Here is a 16,010-nt window from a genome sequence, read left to right on the forward strand (position 1 = left end):
AAATCAAGGAAAAAAGACAGGCGATGAGAAATGATGGAAAAGAGACAGCTCATGGAAACACTGTGGAAAGAGTCATGCGAGGGCAAAGGCGAAAAGCAGGGACAAGACAGAGTCTATTGGAAAGAGAGTGTTAATTGAAAAGGGGGAAACCAGTGCAGAGACAGTCGAGGGGGAAAGAGGTAAAAGAGAGAATTAATGCAGTAGAGGGAAACCAGGGAAAAGAGGCAGGCGAGGAAAAAGAGTGGAAGGGAGAGTTCATGGAAACGAGGGAAACCAGGGAAAAGGGACAGGCGACGGGGAAAGAGGTAAAAGAGAGAGTGAATGCAGAAGAGGGAAGGCAGGGAAAAGAGGCAGGAGCGGGAAAAGAAGGGAAAGGAAGAGTTCATGGAAAAGAGGAAAAGCAAGGAGAAGAGGCAGGCGAGGGAAAAGAAGGGAAAGAGAGACTTCATGGAAAAGAGGGAAACCAGTGAAAAGAGACAGGTGAGGGAAAAGCAGGGGAAGAGAGATTTCATGGTAAAAAGGGAATCCTGGGAAAAGAGGCGAGGGAGAAAGAGGTAAAAGAGAGAGTTAATGCAGAAGAGGTAAAGATGATAAGAGAGACAGGCGAGGCGAATAGAGATAAAAGAGTCAAACGATGAAAAGAGGGGAAAGAGACAGGCGAGGGCATAGAGGAAAACCAGGGAAAAGTGACATGCGAGGGAAAAGAAGGGAAAAGAAACACGCGAGGGAAAAGAAGGGAAAGAGAGAGTTCATGGAAAAAGCGGGGAACCGAGGAAAAGAGACTCGCGACCGAAAATATGGGAAAGCGAGACTTCATGGAAAAGAGGGAAACCAGTGAAAAGAGACAGGCGAGGAAAAAGAGGGGAAAGAGAGGGTTCATGGAAAAAAGGGAAACCAGTGAAAAGAGGCGAGGGAAAAAGAGGGGAAAGAGAGAATTTATGGAAAAAAGGGAAAGCAGGGAAAATAGGCGATGAGAAACGATGGAGAAGAGACAGTTCACGGAAAAACTGGGGAAAGAGTCATGCGAGGGCAAAGGCGAAAATTAGGGACAAGAGAGAGTCGATTGGAAAGAGAGTCTTAATTGAAAAGGGGGAAACCAGGGAAAAGAGACAGTCGAGGGGGAAAGAGGTAAAAGAGAGAATTAATGCAGTAGAGGGAAACCAGGGAAAAGAGGCAGGCGAGGAAAAAGAGTGGAAGGGAGAGTTCATGGAAAAGAGGGAAACCAGGGAAAAGAGATAGGCAAGGGAAAAAATGGGAAGAGAGAGTTAATGGAAAAAAGGGAAACCAGGGAAAAGGGATAGGCGAGGGGGAAAGAGGTAAAAGAGAGAGTTAATGCAGAAGAGGGAAGGCAGGGAAAAGAGGCAGTAGAGGGAAAAGAAGGGAAAGGAAGAGTTCATGGAGAAGAGGGAAACCAGGGGAAAGAGGCAGGCGAGGGACAACCAGGGGCAGAGAGAGTTCATGGTAAAAAGGGAATCTAAGGTAAAGAGACAGGCGAGGGGGAAAGAGGTAAAAGAGAGAGTCAATGCAGAAGAGAGAAGGAAGAGAAAAGAGACAGGCGAGGCGAAAAGAGATAAAAGAGACAAACGATGAAAAGAGGGGAAACACACATGCAAGTGCATAGAGGAAAACCAGGGAAGAGAGACAGGCGAGGGAAAAGCAGGGGAAGAGAGAGTTCATGGAAAAAAGGGAAATCAAGGAAAAAAGACAGGCGATGAGAAATGATGGAAAAGAGACAGCTCATGGAAACACTGTGGAAAGAGTCATGCGAGGGCAAAGGCGAAAAGCAGGGACAAGACAGAGTCGAAGGGAAAGAGAGTGTTAATTGAAAAGGGGGAAACCAGGGAAAAGAGACAGTCGAGGGGGAAAGAGGTAAAAGAGAGAATTAATGCAGTAGAGGGAAACCAGGGAAAAGAGGCAGGCGAGGAAAAAGAGTGGAAGGGAGAGTTCATGGAAACGAGGGAAACCAGGGAAAAGGGACAGGCGACGGGGAAAGAGGTAAAAGAGAGAGTGAATGCAGAAGAGGGAAGGCAGGGAAAAGAGGCAGGAGCGGGAAAAGAAGGGAAAGGAAGAGTTCATGGAAAAGAGGAAAAGCAAGGAGAAGAGGCAGGCGAGGGAAAAGAAGGGAAAGAGAGACTTCATGGAAAAGAGGGAAACCAGTGAAAAGAGACAGGTGAGGGAAAAGCAGGGGAAGAGAGATTTCATGGTAAAAAGGGAATCCTGGGAAAAGAGGCGAGGGAGAAAGAGGTAAAAGAGAGAGTTAATGCAGAAGAGGTAAAGATGATAAGAGAGACAGGCGAGGCGAATAGAGATAAAAGAGTCAAACGATGAAAAGAGGGGAAAGAGACAGGCGAGGGCATAGAGGAAAACCAGGGAAAAGTGACATGCGAGGGAAAAGAAGGGAAAAGAAACACGCGAGGGAAAAGAAGGGAAAGAGAGAGTTCATGGAAAAAGCGGGGAACCGAGGAAAAGAGACTCGCGACCGAAAATATGGGAAAGCGAGACTTCATGGAAAAGAGGGAAACCAGTGAAAAGAGACAGGCGAGGAAAAAGAGGGGAAAGAGAGGGTTCATGGAAAAAAGGGAAACCAGTGAAAAGAGGCGAGGAAAAAGAGGGGAAAGAGAGAATTTATGGAAAAAAGGGAAAGCAGGGAAAATAGGCGATGAGAAACGATGGAGAAGAGACAGTTCACGGAAAAACTGGGGAAAGAGTCATGCGAGGGCAAAGGCGAAAATTAGGGACAAGAGAGAGTCGATTGGAAAGAGAGTGTTAATTGAAAAGGGGGAAACCAGGGAAAAGAGACAGTCGAGGGGGAAAGAGGTAAAAGAGAGAATTAATGCAGTAGAGGGAAACCAGGGAAAAAGAGGCAGGCGAGGAAAAAGAGTGGAAGGGAGAGTTCATGGAAAAGAGGGAAACCAGGGAAAAGAGATAGGCGAGGGGGAAAGAGGTAAAAGAGAGAGTTAATGCAGAAGAGGGAAGGCAGGGAAAAGAGGCAGTAGAGGGAAAAGAAGGGAAAGGAAGAGTTCATGGAGAAGAGGGAAACCAGGGGAAAGAGGCAGGCGAGGGACAACCAGGGGCAGAGAGAGTTCATGGTAAAAAGGGAATCTAAGGTAAAGAGACAGGCGAGGGGGAAAGAGGTAAAAGAGAGAGTCAATGCAGAAGAGAGAAGGAAGAGAAAAGAGACAGGCGAGGCGAAAAGAGATAAAAGAGACAAACGATGAAAAGAGGGGAAACACACATGCAAGTGCATAGAGGAAAACCAGGGAAGAGAGACAGGCGAGGGAAAAGCAGGGGAAGAGAGAGTTCATGGAAAAAAGGGAAATCAAGGAAAAAAGACAGGCGATGAGAAATGATGGAGAAGAGACAGCTCATGGAAACACTGTGGAAAGAGTCATGCGAGGGCAAAGGCGAAAAGGAGGGACAAGACAGAGTCTATTGGAAAGAGAGTGTTAATTGAAAAGGGGGAAACCAGGGAAAAGAGACAGTCGAGGGGGAAAGAGGTAAAAGAGAGAATTAATGCAGTAGAGGGAAACCAGGGAAAAGAGGCAGGCGAGGAAAAAGAGTGGAAGGGAGAGTTCATGGAAAAGAGGGAAACCAGGGAAAAGAGATAGGCAAGGGAAAAGAATGGGAAGAGAGAGTTAATGGAAAAAAGGGAAACCAGGGAAAAGGGATAGGCGAGGGGGAAAGAGGTAAAAGAGAGAGTCAATGCAGAAGAGGGAAGGCAGGGAAAAGAGGCAGGCGAGGAAAAAGAAGGGAAAGGAAGAGTTCATGGAGAAGAGGGAAACCAGGGGAAAGAGACAGGTGAGGGACAACCAGGGGCAGAGAGAGTTCATGGTAAAAAGGGAATCTAAGGTAAAGAGACAGGCGAGGGGGAAAGAGGTAAAAGAGAGAGTCAATGCAGAAGAGAGAAGGAAGAGAAAAGAGACAGGCGAGGCGAAAAGAGATAAAAGAGACAAACGATGAAAAGAGGGGAAACACACATGCAAGTGCATAGAGGAAAACCAGGGAAGAGAGACAGGCGAGGGAAAAGCAGGGGAAGAGAGAGTTCATGGAAAAAAGGGAAATCAAGGAAAAAAGACAGGCGATGAGAAATGATGGAAAAGAGACAGCTCATGGAAACACTGTGGAAAGAGTCATGCGAGGGCAAAGGCGAAAAGCAGGGACAAGACAGAGTCTATTGGAAAGAGAGTGTTAATTGAAAAGGGGGAAACCAGGGAAAAGAGACAGTCGAGGGGGAAAGAGGTAAAAGAGAGAATTAATGCAGTAGAGGGAAACCAGGGAAAAGAGGCAGGCGAGGAAAAAGAGTGGAAGGGAGAGTTCATGGAAACGAGGGAAACCAGGGAAAAGGGACAGGCGACGGGGAAAGAGGTAAAAGAGAGAGTGAATGCAGAAGAGGGAAGGCAGGGAAAAGAGGCAGGAGCGGGAAAAGAAGGGAAAGGAAGAGTTCATGGAAAAGAGGAAAAGCAAGGAGAAGAGGCAGGCGAGGGAAAAGAAGGGAAAGAGAGACTTCATGGAAAAGAGGGAAACCAGTGAAAAGAGACAGGTGAGGGAAAAGCAGGGGAAGAGAGATTTCATGGTAAAAAGGGAATCCTGGGAAAAGAGGCGAGGGAGAAAGAGGTAAAAGAGAGAGTTAATGCAGAAGAGGTAAAGATGATAAGAGAGACAGGCGAGGCGAATAGAGATAAAAGAGTCAAACGATGAAAAGAGGGGAAAGAGACAGGCGAGGGCATAGAGGAAAACCAGGGAAAAGTGACATGCGAGGGAAAAGAAGGGAAAAGAAACACGCGAGGGAAAAGAAGGGAAAGAGAGAGTTCATGGAAAAAGCGGGGAACCGAGGAAAAGAGACTCGCGACCGAAAATATGGGAAAGCGAGACTTCATGGAAAAGAGGGAAACCAGTGAAAAGAGACAGGCGAGGAAAAAGAGGGGAAAGAGAGGGTTCATGGAAAAAAGGGAAACCAGTGAAAAGAGGCGAGGAAAAAGAGGGGAAAGAGAGAATTTATGGAAAAAAGGGAAAGCAGGGAAAATAGGCGATGAGAAACGATGGAGAAGAGACAGTTCACGGAAAAACTGGGGAAAGAGTCATGCGAGGGCAAAGGCGAAAATTAGGGACAAGAGAGAGTCGATTGGAAAGAGAGTCTTAATTGAAAAGGGGGAAACCAGGGAAAAGAGACAGTCGAGGGGGAAAGAGGTAAAAGAGAGAATTAATGCAGTAGAGGGAAACCAGGGAAAAAGAGGCAGGCGAGGAAAAAGAGTGGAAGGGAGAGTTCATGGAAAAGAGGGAAACCAGGGAAAAGAGATAGGCAAGGGAAAAAATGGGAAGAGAGAGTTAATGGAAAAAAGGGAAACCAGGGAAAAGGGATAGGCGAGGGGGAAAGAGGTAAAAGAGAGAGTTAATGCAGAAGAGGGAAGGCAGGGAAAAGAGGCAGTAGAGGGAAAAGAAGGGAAAGGAAGAGTTCATGGAGAAGAGGGAAACCAGGGGAAAGAGGCAGGCGAGGGACAACCAGGGGCAGAGAGAGTTCATGGTATAAAGGGAATCTAAGGTAACGAGACAGGCGAGGGGGAAAGAGGTAAAAGAGAGAGTCAATGCAGAAGAGAGAAGGAAGAGAAAAGAGACAGGCGAGGCGAAAAGAGATAAAAGAGACAAACGATGAAAAGAGGGGAAACACACATGCAAGTGCATAGAGGAAAACCAGGGAAGAGAGACAGGCGAGGGAAAAGCAGGGGAAGAGAGAGTTCATGGAAAAAAGGGAAATCAAGGAAAAAAGACAGGCGATGAGAAATGATGGAGAAGAGACAGTTCACGGAAAAACTGGGGAAAGAGTCATGCGAGGGCAAAGGCGAAAATCAGGGACAAGAGAGAGTCGAAGGGAAAGAGAGTGTTCATTGACAAGGGGGAAACCAGGGAAAAGAGACAGTCGAGGGGGAAAGAGGTAAAAGAGAGAATTAATGCAGAAGAGAGAAGGAAGATAAAAGAGACAGGCGAGGCGAAAAGAGATAAAAGAGACAAACGATGAAAAGAGGGGAAAGAGACAGGCAACGGTATAGAGGAAAACCAGGGAAAAGGACACGCGAGGGAAAAGAAGGGAAAGAGACACGCGAGGGAAAAGAAGGGAGAGTTCATGGAAAAGAGGGGAACCGAGGAAAAGAGATTCGCGACCAAAAACATGGGAAAGAGAGACTTCATGGAAAAGAGGGAAAGCAGGGAAACGAGACAGGCGAGAAAAAAGCAGGGGAAGAGAGAGTTCATGGGAAAAAAGGAAACCAGGGAAAAGAGGCAGGCGAGGAAAAAGAGGGGAAAGAGAGAGTTCATGTAAAAAGAGGGAAACCATGGAAAAAAGACAGGCGATGAGAAAAGATGGAAAAGAGACAGATGATGGAAAAACTGGGGAACGAGACAGGCAAGGGCAAAGAGGAAAAGCAAGGAAAAGGGACAGTCGAGGGAAAAGAAGGGAAAGAGAGAGTTCATGGAAAAGAGGGAAACCAGGGGAAAGGGACAGGCGAGGGGGGAAGAGGAAAAAGAGAGAGTCAATGCAGAAGAGGGAAGGCAGGGAAAAGAGCCAGGAGAGGGAAAAGAAGGGAAAGGAAGAGTTCATGGAAAAGAGGGAAGGCAGGGAAAAGAGGCAGGAGAGGGAAAAGAGGGGAAAGAGAGAGTTCATGGAAAAAAGGGAAAGCAGGGAAATTAGGCGATGAGAAATGATGGAAAAGAGACAGCTCATGGAAACACTGTGGAAAGAGTCATGCGAGGGCAAAGGCGAAAGGCAGGGACAAGACAGAGTCTATTGGAAAGAGAGTGTTAATTGAAAAGGGGGAAACCAGGGAAAAGAGACAGTCGAGGGGGAAAGAGGTAAAAGAGAGAATTAATGCAGTAGAGGGAAACCAGGGAAAAGAGGCAGGCGAGGAAAAAGAGTGGAAGGGAGAGTTCATGGAAAAGAGGGAAACCAGGGAAAAGAGATAGGCAAGGGAAAAAAATGGGAAGAGAGAGTTAATGGAAAAAAGGGAACCAGGGAAAAGGGATAGGCGAGGGGGAAAGAGGTAAAAGAGAGAGTTAATGCAGAAGAGGGAAGGCAGGGAAAAGAGGCAGTAGAGGGAAAAGAAGGGAAAGGAAGAGTTCATGGAGAAGAGGGAAACCAGGGGAAAGAGGCAGGCGAGGGACAACCAGGGGCAGAGAGAGTTCATGGTAAAAAGGGAATCTAAGGTAAAGAGACAGGCGAGGGGGAAAGAGGTAAAAGAGAGAGTCAATGCAGAAGAGAGAAGGAAGAGAAAAGAGACAGGCGAGGCGAAAAGAGATAAAAGAGACAAACGATGAAAAGAGGGGAAACACACATGCAAGTGCATAGAGGAAAACCAGGGAAGAGAGACAGGCGAGGGAAAAGCAGGGGAAGAGAGAGTTCATGGAAAAAAGGGAAATCAAGGAAAAAAGACAGGCGATGAGAAATGATGGAAAAGAGACAGCTCATGGAAACACTGTGGAAAGAGTCATGCGAGGGCAAAGGCGAAAAGCAGGGACAAGACAGAGTCTATTGGAAAGAGAGTGTTAATTGAAAAGGGGGAAACCAGTGCAGAGACAGTCGAGGGGGAAAGAGGTAAAAGAGAGAATTAATGCAGTAGAGGGAAACCAGGGAAAAGAGGCAGGCGAGGAAAAAGAGTGGAAGGGAGAGTTCATGGAAACGAGGGAAACCAGGGAAAGGGGACAGGCGACGGGGAAAGAGGTAAAAGAGAGAGTGAATGCAGAAGAGGGAAGGCAGGGAAAAGAGGCAGGAGCGGGAAAAGAAGGGAAAGGAAGAGTTCATGGAAAAGAGGAAAAGCAAGGAGAAGAGGCAGGCGAGGGAAAAGAAGGGAAAGAGAGACTTCATGGAAAAGAGGGAAACCAGTGAAAAGAGACAGGTGAGGGAAAAGCAGGGGAAGAGAGATTTCATGGTAAAAAGGGAATCCTGGGAAAAGAGGCGAGGGGGAAAGAGGTAAAAGAGAGAGTTAATGCAGAAGAGGTAAAGATGATAAGAGAGACAGGCGAGGCGAATAGAGATAAAAGAGTCAAACGATGAAAAGAGGGGAAAGAGACAGGCGAGGGCATAGAGGAAAACCAGGGAAAAGTGACATGCGAGGGAAAAGAAGGGAAAAGAAACACGCGAGGGAAAAGAAGGGAAAGAGAGAGTTCATGGAAAAAGCGGGGAACCGAGGAAAAGAGACTCGCGACCGAAAATATGGGAAAGCGAGACTTCATGGAAAAGAGGGAAACCAGTGAAAAGAGACAGGCGAGGGAAAAGCAGGGGAAGAGAGAGTTCATGGAAAAAAGGGAAATCAAGGAAAAAAGACAGGCGATGAGAAATGATGGAGAAGAGACAGTTCACGGAAAAACTGGGGAAAGAGTCATGCGAGGGCAAAGGCGAAAATCAGGGACAAGAGAGAGTCGAAGGGAAAGAGAGTGTTAATTGAAAAGGGGGAAACCAGGGAAAAGAGACAGTCGAGGGGGAAAGAGGTAAAAGAGAGAGTGAATGCAGTAGAGGGAAACCAGGGAAAAGAGGCAGGCGAGGAAAAAGAGTGGAAGGGAGAGTTCATGGAAAAGAGGGAAACCAGGGAAAAGAGATAGGCAAGGGAAAAAAATGGGAAGAGAGAGTTAATGGAAAAAAGGGAACCAGGGAAAAGGGATAGGCGAGGGGGAAAGAGGTAAAAGAGAGAGTTAATGCAGAAGAGGGAAGGCAGGGAAAAGAGGCAGTAGAGGGAAAAGAAGGGAAAGGAAGAGTTCATGGAGAAGAGGGAAACCAGGGGAAAGAGGCAGGCGAGGGACAACCAGGGGCAGAGAGAGTTCATGGTAAAAAGGGAATCTAAGGTAAAGAGACAGGCGAGGGGGAAAGAGGTAAAAGAGAGAGTCAATGCAGAAGAGAGAAGGAAGAGAAAAGAGACAGGCGAGGCGAAAAGAGATAAAAGAGACAAACGATGAAAAGAGGGGAAACACACATGCAAGTGCATAGAGGAAAACCAGGGAAGAGAGACAGGCGAGGGAAAAGCAGGGGAAGAGAGAGTTCATGGAAAAAAGGGAAATCAAGGAAAAAAGACAGGCGATGAGAAATGATGGAAAAGAGACAGCTCATGGAAACACTGTGGAAAGAGTCATGCGAGGGCAAAGGCGAAAAGCAGGGACAAGACAGAGTCTATTGGAAAGAGAGTGTTAATTGAAAAGGGGGAAACCAGTGCAGAGACAGTCGAGGGGGAAAGAGGTAAAAGAGAGAATTAATGCAGTAGAGGGAAACCAGGGAAAAGAGGCAGGCGAGGAAAAAGAGTGGAAGGGAGAGTTCATGGAAACGAGGGAAACCAGGGAAAAGGGACAGGCGACGGGGAAAGAGGTAAAAGAGAGAGTGAATGCAGAAGAGGGAAGGCAGGGAAAAGAGGCAGGAGCGGGAAAAGAAGGGAAAGGAAGAGTTCATGGAAAAGAGGAAAAGCAAGGAGAAGAGGCAGGCGAGGGAAAAGAAGGGAAAGAGAGACTTCATGGAAAAGAGGGAAACCAGTGAAAAGAGACAGGTGAGGGAAAAGCAGGGGAAGAGAGATTTCATGGTAAAAAGGGAATCCTGGGAAAAGAGGCGAGGGAGAAAGAGGTAAAAGAGAGAGTTAATGCAGAAGAGGTAAAGATGATAAGAGAGACAGGCGAGGCGAATAGAGATAAAAGAGTCAAACGATGAAAAGAGGGGAAAGAGACAGGCGAGGGCATAGAGGAAAACCAGGGAAAAGTGACATGCGAGGGAAAAGAAGGGAAAAGAAACACGCGAGGGAAAAGAAGGGAAAGAGAGAGTTCATGGAAAAAGCGGGGAACCGAGGAAAAGAGACTCGCGACCGAAAATATGGGAAAGCGAGACTTCATGGAAAAGAGGGAAACCAGTGAAAAGAGACAGGCGAGGAAAAAGAGGGGAAAGAGAGGGTTCATGGAAAAAAGGGAAACCAGTGAAAAGAGGCGAGGGAAAAAGAGGGGAAAGAGAGAATTTATGGAAAAAAGGGAAAGCAGGGAAAATAGGCGATGAGAAACGATGGAGAAGAGACAGTTCACGGAAAAACTGGGGAAAGAGTCATGCGAGGGCAAAGGCGAAAATTAGGGACAAGAGAGAGTCGATTGGAAAGAGAGTCTTAATTGAAAAGGGGGAAACCAGGGAAAAGAGACAGTCGAGGGGGAAAGAGGTAAAAGAGAGAATTAATGCAGTAGAGGGAAACCAGGGAAAAAGAGGCAGGCGAGGAAAAAGAGTGGAAGGGAGAGTTCATGGAAAAGAGGGAAACCAGGGAAAAGAGATAGGCAAGGGAAAAAATGGGAAGAGAGAGTTAATGGAAAAAAGGGAAACCAGGGAAAAGGGATAGGCGAGGGGGAAAGAGGTAAAAGAGAGAGTTAATGCAGAAGAGGGAAGGCAGGGAAAAGAGGCAGTAGAGGGAAAAGAAGGGAAAGGAAGAGTTCATGGAGAAGAGGGAAACCAGGGGAAAGAGGCAGGCGAGGGACAACCAGGGGCAGAGAGAGTTCATGGTATAAAGGGAATCTAAGGTAACGAGACAGGCGAGGGGGAAAGAGGTAAAAGAGAGAGTCAATGCAGAAGAGAGAAGGAAGAGAAAAGAGACAGGCGAGGCGAAAAGAGATAAAAGAGACAAACGATGAAAAGAGGGGAAACACACATGCAAGTGCATAGAGGAAAACCAGGGAAGAGAGACAGGCGAGGGAAAAGCAGGGGAAGAGAGAGTTCATGGAAAAAAGGGAAATCAAGGAAAAAAGACAGGCGATGAGAAATGATGGAGAAGAGACAGTTCACGGAAAAACTGGGGAAAGAGTCATGCGAGGGCAAAGGCGAAAATCAGGGACAAGAGAGAGTCGAAGGGAAAGAGAGTGTTCATTGACAAGGGGGAAACCAGGGAAAAGAGACAGTCGAGGGGGAAAGAGGTAAAAGAGAGAATTAATGCAGAAGAGAGAAGGAAGATAAAAGAGACAGGCGAGGCGAAAAGAGATAAAAGAGACAAACGATGAAAAGAGGGGAAAGAGACAGGCAACGGTATAGAGGAAAACCAGGGAAAAGGACACGCGAGGGAAAAGAAGGGAAAGAGACACGCGAGGGAAAAGAAGGGAGAGTTCATGGAAAAGAGGGGAACCGAGGAAAAGAGATTCGCGACCAAAAACATGGGAAAGAGAGACTTCATGGAAAAGAGGGAAAGCAGGGAAACGAGACAGGCGAGAAAAAAGCAGGGGAAGAGAGAGTTCATGGGAAAAAAGGAAACCAGGGAAAAGAGGCAGGCGAGGAAAAAGAGGGGAAAGAGAGAGTTCATGTAAAAAGAGGGAAACCATGGAAAAAAGACAGGCGATGAGAAAAGATGGAAAAGAGACAGATGATGGAAAAACTGGGGAACGAGACAGGCAAGGGCAAAGAGGAAAAGCAAGGAAAAGGGACAGTCGAGGGAAAAGAAGGGAAAGAGAGAGTTCATGGAAAAGAGGGAAACCAGGGGAAAGGGACAGGCGAGGGGGGAAGAGGAAAAAGAGAGAGTCAATGCAGAAGAGGGAAGGCAGGGAAAAGAGCCAGGAGAGGGAAAAGAAGGGAAAGGAAGAGTTCATGGAAAAGAGGGAAGGCAGGGAAAAGAGGCAGGAGAGGGAAAAGAGGGGAAAGAGAGAGTTCATGGAAAAAAGGGAAATCAAGGAAAAAAGACAGGCGATGAGAAATGATGGAAAAGAGACAGCTCATGGAAACACTGTGGAAAGAGTCATGCGAGGGCAAAGGCGAAAGGCAGGGACAAGACAGAGTCTATTGGAAAGAGAGTGTTAATTGAAAAGGGGGAAACCAGGGAAAAGAGACAGTCGAGGGGGAAAGAGGTAAAAGAGAGAATTAATGCAGTAGAGGGAAACCAGGGAAAAGAGGCAGGCGAGGAAAAAGAGTGGAAGGGAGAGTTCATGGAAAAGAGGGAAACCAGGGAAAAGAGATAGGCAAGGGAAAAAAATGGGAAGAGAGAGTTAATGGAAAAAAGGGAACCAGGGAAAAGGGATAGGCGAGGGGGAAAGAGGTAAAAGAGAGAGTTAATGCAGAAGAGGGAAGGCAGGGAAAAGAGGCAGTAGAGGGAAAAGAAGGGAAAGGAAGAGTTCATGGAGAAGAGGGAAACCAGGGGAAAGAGGCAGGCGAGGGACAACCAGGGGCAGAGAGAGTTCATGGTAAAAAGGGAATCTAAGGTAAAGAGACAGGCGAGGGGGAAAGAGGTAAAAGAGAGAGTCAATGCAGAAGAGAGAAGGAAGAGAAAAGAGACAGGCGAGGCGAAAAGAGATAAAAGAGACAAACGATGAAAAGAGGGGAAACACACATGCAAGTGCATAGAGGAAAACCAGGGAAGAGAGACAGGCGAGGGAAAAGCAGGGGAAGAGAGAGTTCATGGAAAAAAGGGAAATCAAGGAAAAAAGACAGGCGATGAGAAATGATGGAAAAGAGACAGCTCATGGAAACACTGTGGAAAGAGTCATGCGAGGGCAAAGGCGAAAAGCAGGGACAAGACAGAGTCTATTGGAAAGAGAGTGTTAATTGAAAAGGGGGAAACCAGTGCAGAGACAGTCGAGGGGGAAAGAGGTAAAAGAGAGAATTAATGCAGTAGAGGGAAACCAGGGAAAAGAGGCAGGCGAGGAAAAAGAGTGGAAGGGAGAGTTCATGGAAACGAGGGAAACCAGGGAAAGGGGACAGGCGACGGGGAAAGAGGTAAAAGAGAGAGTGAATGCAGAAGAGGGAAGGCAGGGAAAAGAGGCAGGAGCGGGAAAAGAAGGGAAAGGAAGAGTTCATGGAAAAGAGGAAAAGCAAGGAGAAGAGGCAGGCGAGGGAAAAGAAGGGAAAGAGAGACTTCATGGAAAAGAGGGAAACCAGTGAAAAGAGACAGGTGAGGGAAAAGCAGGGGAAGAGAGATTTCATGGTAAAAAGGGAATCCTGGGAAAAGAGGCGAGGGGGAAAGAGGTAAAAGAGAGAGTTAATGCAGAAGAGGTAAAGATGATAAGAGAGACAGGCGAGGCGAATAGAGATAAAAGAGTCAAACGATGAAAAGAGGGGAAAGAGACAGGCGAGGGCATAGAGGAAAACCAGGGAAAAGTGACATGCGAGGGAAAAGAAGGGAAAAGAAACACGCGAGGGAAAAGAAGGGAAAGAGAGAGTTCATGGAAAAAGCGGGGAACCGAGGAAAAGAGACTCGCGACCGAAAATATGGGAAAGCGAGACTTCATGGAAAAGAGGGAAACCAGTGAAAAGAGACAGGCGAGGGAAAAGCAGGGGAAGAGAGAGTTCATGGAAAAAAGGGAAATCAAGGAAAAAAGACAGGCGATGAGAAATGATGGAGAAGAGACAGTTCACGGAAAAACTGGGGAAAGAGTCATGCGAGGGCAAAGGCGAAAATCAGGGACAAGAGAGAGTCGAAGGGAAAGAGAGTGTTAATTGAAAAGGGGGAAACCAGGGAAAAGAGACAGTCGAGGGGGAAAGAGGTAAAAGAGAGAGTGAATGCAGTAGAGGGAAACCAGGGAAAAGAGGCAGGCGAGGAAAAAGAGTGGAAGGGAGAGTTCATGGAAAAGAGGGAAACCAGGGAAAAGAGATAGGCAAGGGAAAAAAATGGGAAGAGAGAGTTAATGGAAAAAAGGGAACCAGGGAAAAGGGATAGGCGAGGGGGAAAGAGGTAAAAGAGAGAGTTAATGCAGAAGAGGGAAGGCAGGGAAAAGAGGCAGGCGAGGGAAAAGAAGGGAAAGGAAGAGTTCATGGAGAAGAGGGAAACCAGGGGAAAGAGGCAGGCGAGGGACAACCAGGGGCAGAGAGTGTTCATGGTAAAAAGGGAATCTAAGGTAAAGAGACAGGCGAGGGGGAAAGAGGTAAAAGAGAGAGTCAATGCAGAAGAGAGAAGGAAGAGAAAAGAGACAGGCGAGGCGAAAAGAGATAAAAGAGACAAACGATGAAAAGAGGGGAAACACACATGCAAGTGCATAGAGGAAAACCAGGGAAGAGAGACAGGCGAGGGAAAAGCAGGGGAAGAGAGAGTTCATGGAAAAAAGGGAAATCAAGGAAAAAAGACAGGCGATGAGAAATGATGGAAAAGAGACAGCTCATGGAAACACTGTGGAAAGAGTCATGCGAGGGCAAAGGCGAAAAGCAGGGACAAGACAGAGTCTATTGGAAAGAGAGTGTTAATTGAAAAGGGGGAAACCAGGGAAAAGAGACAGTCGAGGGGGAAAGAGGTAAAAGAGAGAATTAATGCAGTAGAGGGAAACCAGGGAAAAGAGGCAGGCGAGGAAAAAGAGTGGAAGGGAGAGTTCATGGAAACGAGGGAAACCAGGGAAAAGGGACAGGCGACGGGGAAAGAGGTAAAAGAGAGAGTGAATGCAGAAGAGGGAAGGCAGGGAAAAGAGGCAGGAGCGGGAAAAGAAGGGAAAGGAAGAGTTCATGGAAAAGAGGAAAAGCAAGGAGAAGAGGCAGGCGAGGGAAAAGAAGGGAAAGAGAGACTTCATGGAAAAGAGGGAAACCAGTGAAAAGAGACAGGTGAGGGAAAAGCAGGGGAAGAGAGATTTCATGGTAAAAAGGGAATCCTGGGAAAAGAGGCGAGGGGGAAAGAGGTAAAAGAGAGAGTTAATGCAGAAGAGGTAAAGATGATAAGAGAGACAGGCGAGGCGAATAGAGATAAAAGAGTCAAACGATGAAAAGAGGGGAAAGAGACAGGCGAGGGCATAGAGGAAAACCAGGGAAAAGTGACATGCGAGGGAAAAGAAGGGAAAAGAAACACGCGAGGGAAAAGAAGGGAAAGAGAGAGTTCATGGAAAAAGCGGGGAACCGAGGAAAAGAGACTCGCGACCGAAAATATGGGAAAGCGAGACTTCATGGAAAAGAGGGAAACCAGTGAAAAGAGACAGGCGAGGAAAAAGAGGGGAAAGAGAGGGTTCATGGAAAAAAGGGAAACCAGTGAAAAGAGGCGAGGAAAAAGAGGGGAAAGAGAGAATTTATGGAAAAAAGGGAAAGCAGGGAAAATAGGCGATGAGAAACGATGGAGAAGAGACAGTTCACGGAAAAACTGGGGAAAGAGTCATGCGAGGGCAAAGGCGAAAATTAGGGACAAGAGAGAGTTGATAGGAAAGAGAGTGTTAATTGAAAAGGGGGAAACCAGGGAAAAGAGACAGTCGAGGGGGAAAGAGGTAAAAGAGAGAATTAATGCAGTAGAGGGAAACCAGGGAAAAGAGGCAGTAGAGGGAAAAGAGTGGAAGGGAGAGTTCATGGAGAAGAGGGAAACCAGGGGAAAGAGGCAGGCGAGGGACAACCAGGGGCAGAGAGAGTTCATGGTAAAAAGGGAATCTAAGGTAACGAGACAGGCGAGGGGGAAAGAGGTAAAAGAGAGAGTCAATGCAGAAGAGAGAAGGAAGAGAAAAGAGACAGGCGAGGCGAAAAGAGATAAAAGAGACAAACGATGAAAAGAGGGGAAACACACATGCAAGTGCATAGAGGAAAACCAGGGAAGAGAGACAGGCGAGGGAAAAGCAGGGGAAGAGAGAGTTCATGGAAAAAAGGGAAATCAAGGAAAAAAGACAGGCGATGAGAAATGATGGAAAAGAGACAGCTCATGGAAACACTGTGGAAAGAGTCATGCGAGGGCAAAGGCGAAAAGCAGGGACAAGACAGAGTCGAAGGGAAAGAGAGTGTTCATTGAAAAGGGGGAAACCAGGGAAAAGAGACAGTCGAGGGGGAAAGAGGTAAAAGAGAGAGTTAATGCAGAAGAGGTAAAGATTATAAGAGAGACAGGCGAGGCGAATAGAGATAAAAGAGTCAAACGATGAAAAGAGGGGAAAGAGGCAGGCGAGGGCATAGAGGAAAACCAGGGAAAAGTGACATGCGAGGGAAAAGAAGGGAAAAGAAACACGCGAGGGAAAAGAAGGGAAAGAGAGAGTTCATGGAAAAAGCGGGGAACCGAGGAAAAGAGACTCGCGACCGAAAATATGGGAAAGCGAGACTTCATGGAAAAGAGGGAAACCAGTGAAAAGAGACAGGCGAGGAAAAAGAGGGGAAA

Source organism: Harpia harpyja, chromosome W (genome assembly GCF_026419915.1).
Source record: "Harpia harpyja isolate bHarHar1 chromosome W, bHarHar1 primary haplotype, whole genome shotgun sequence".
Classification (NCBI taxonomy): Eukaryota; Metazoa; Chordata; class Aves; order Accipitriformes; family Accipitridae; genus Harpia; species Harpia harpyja.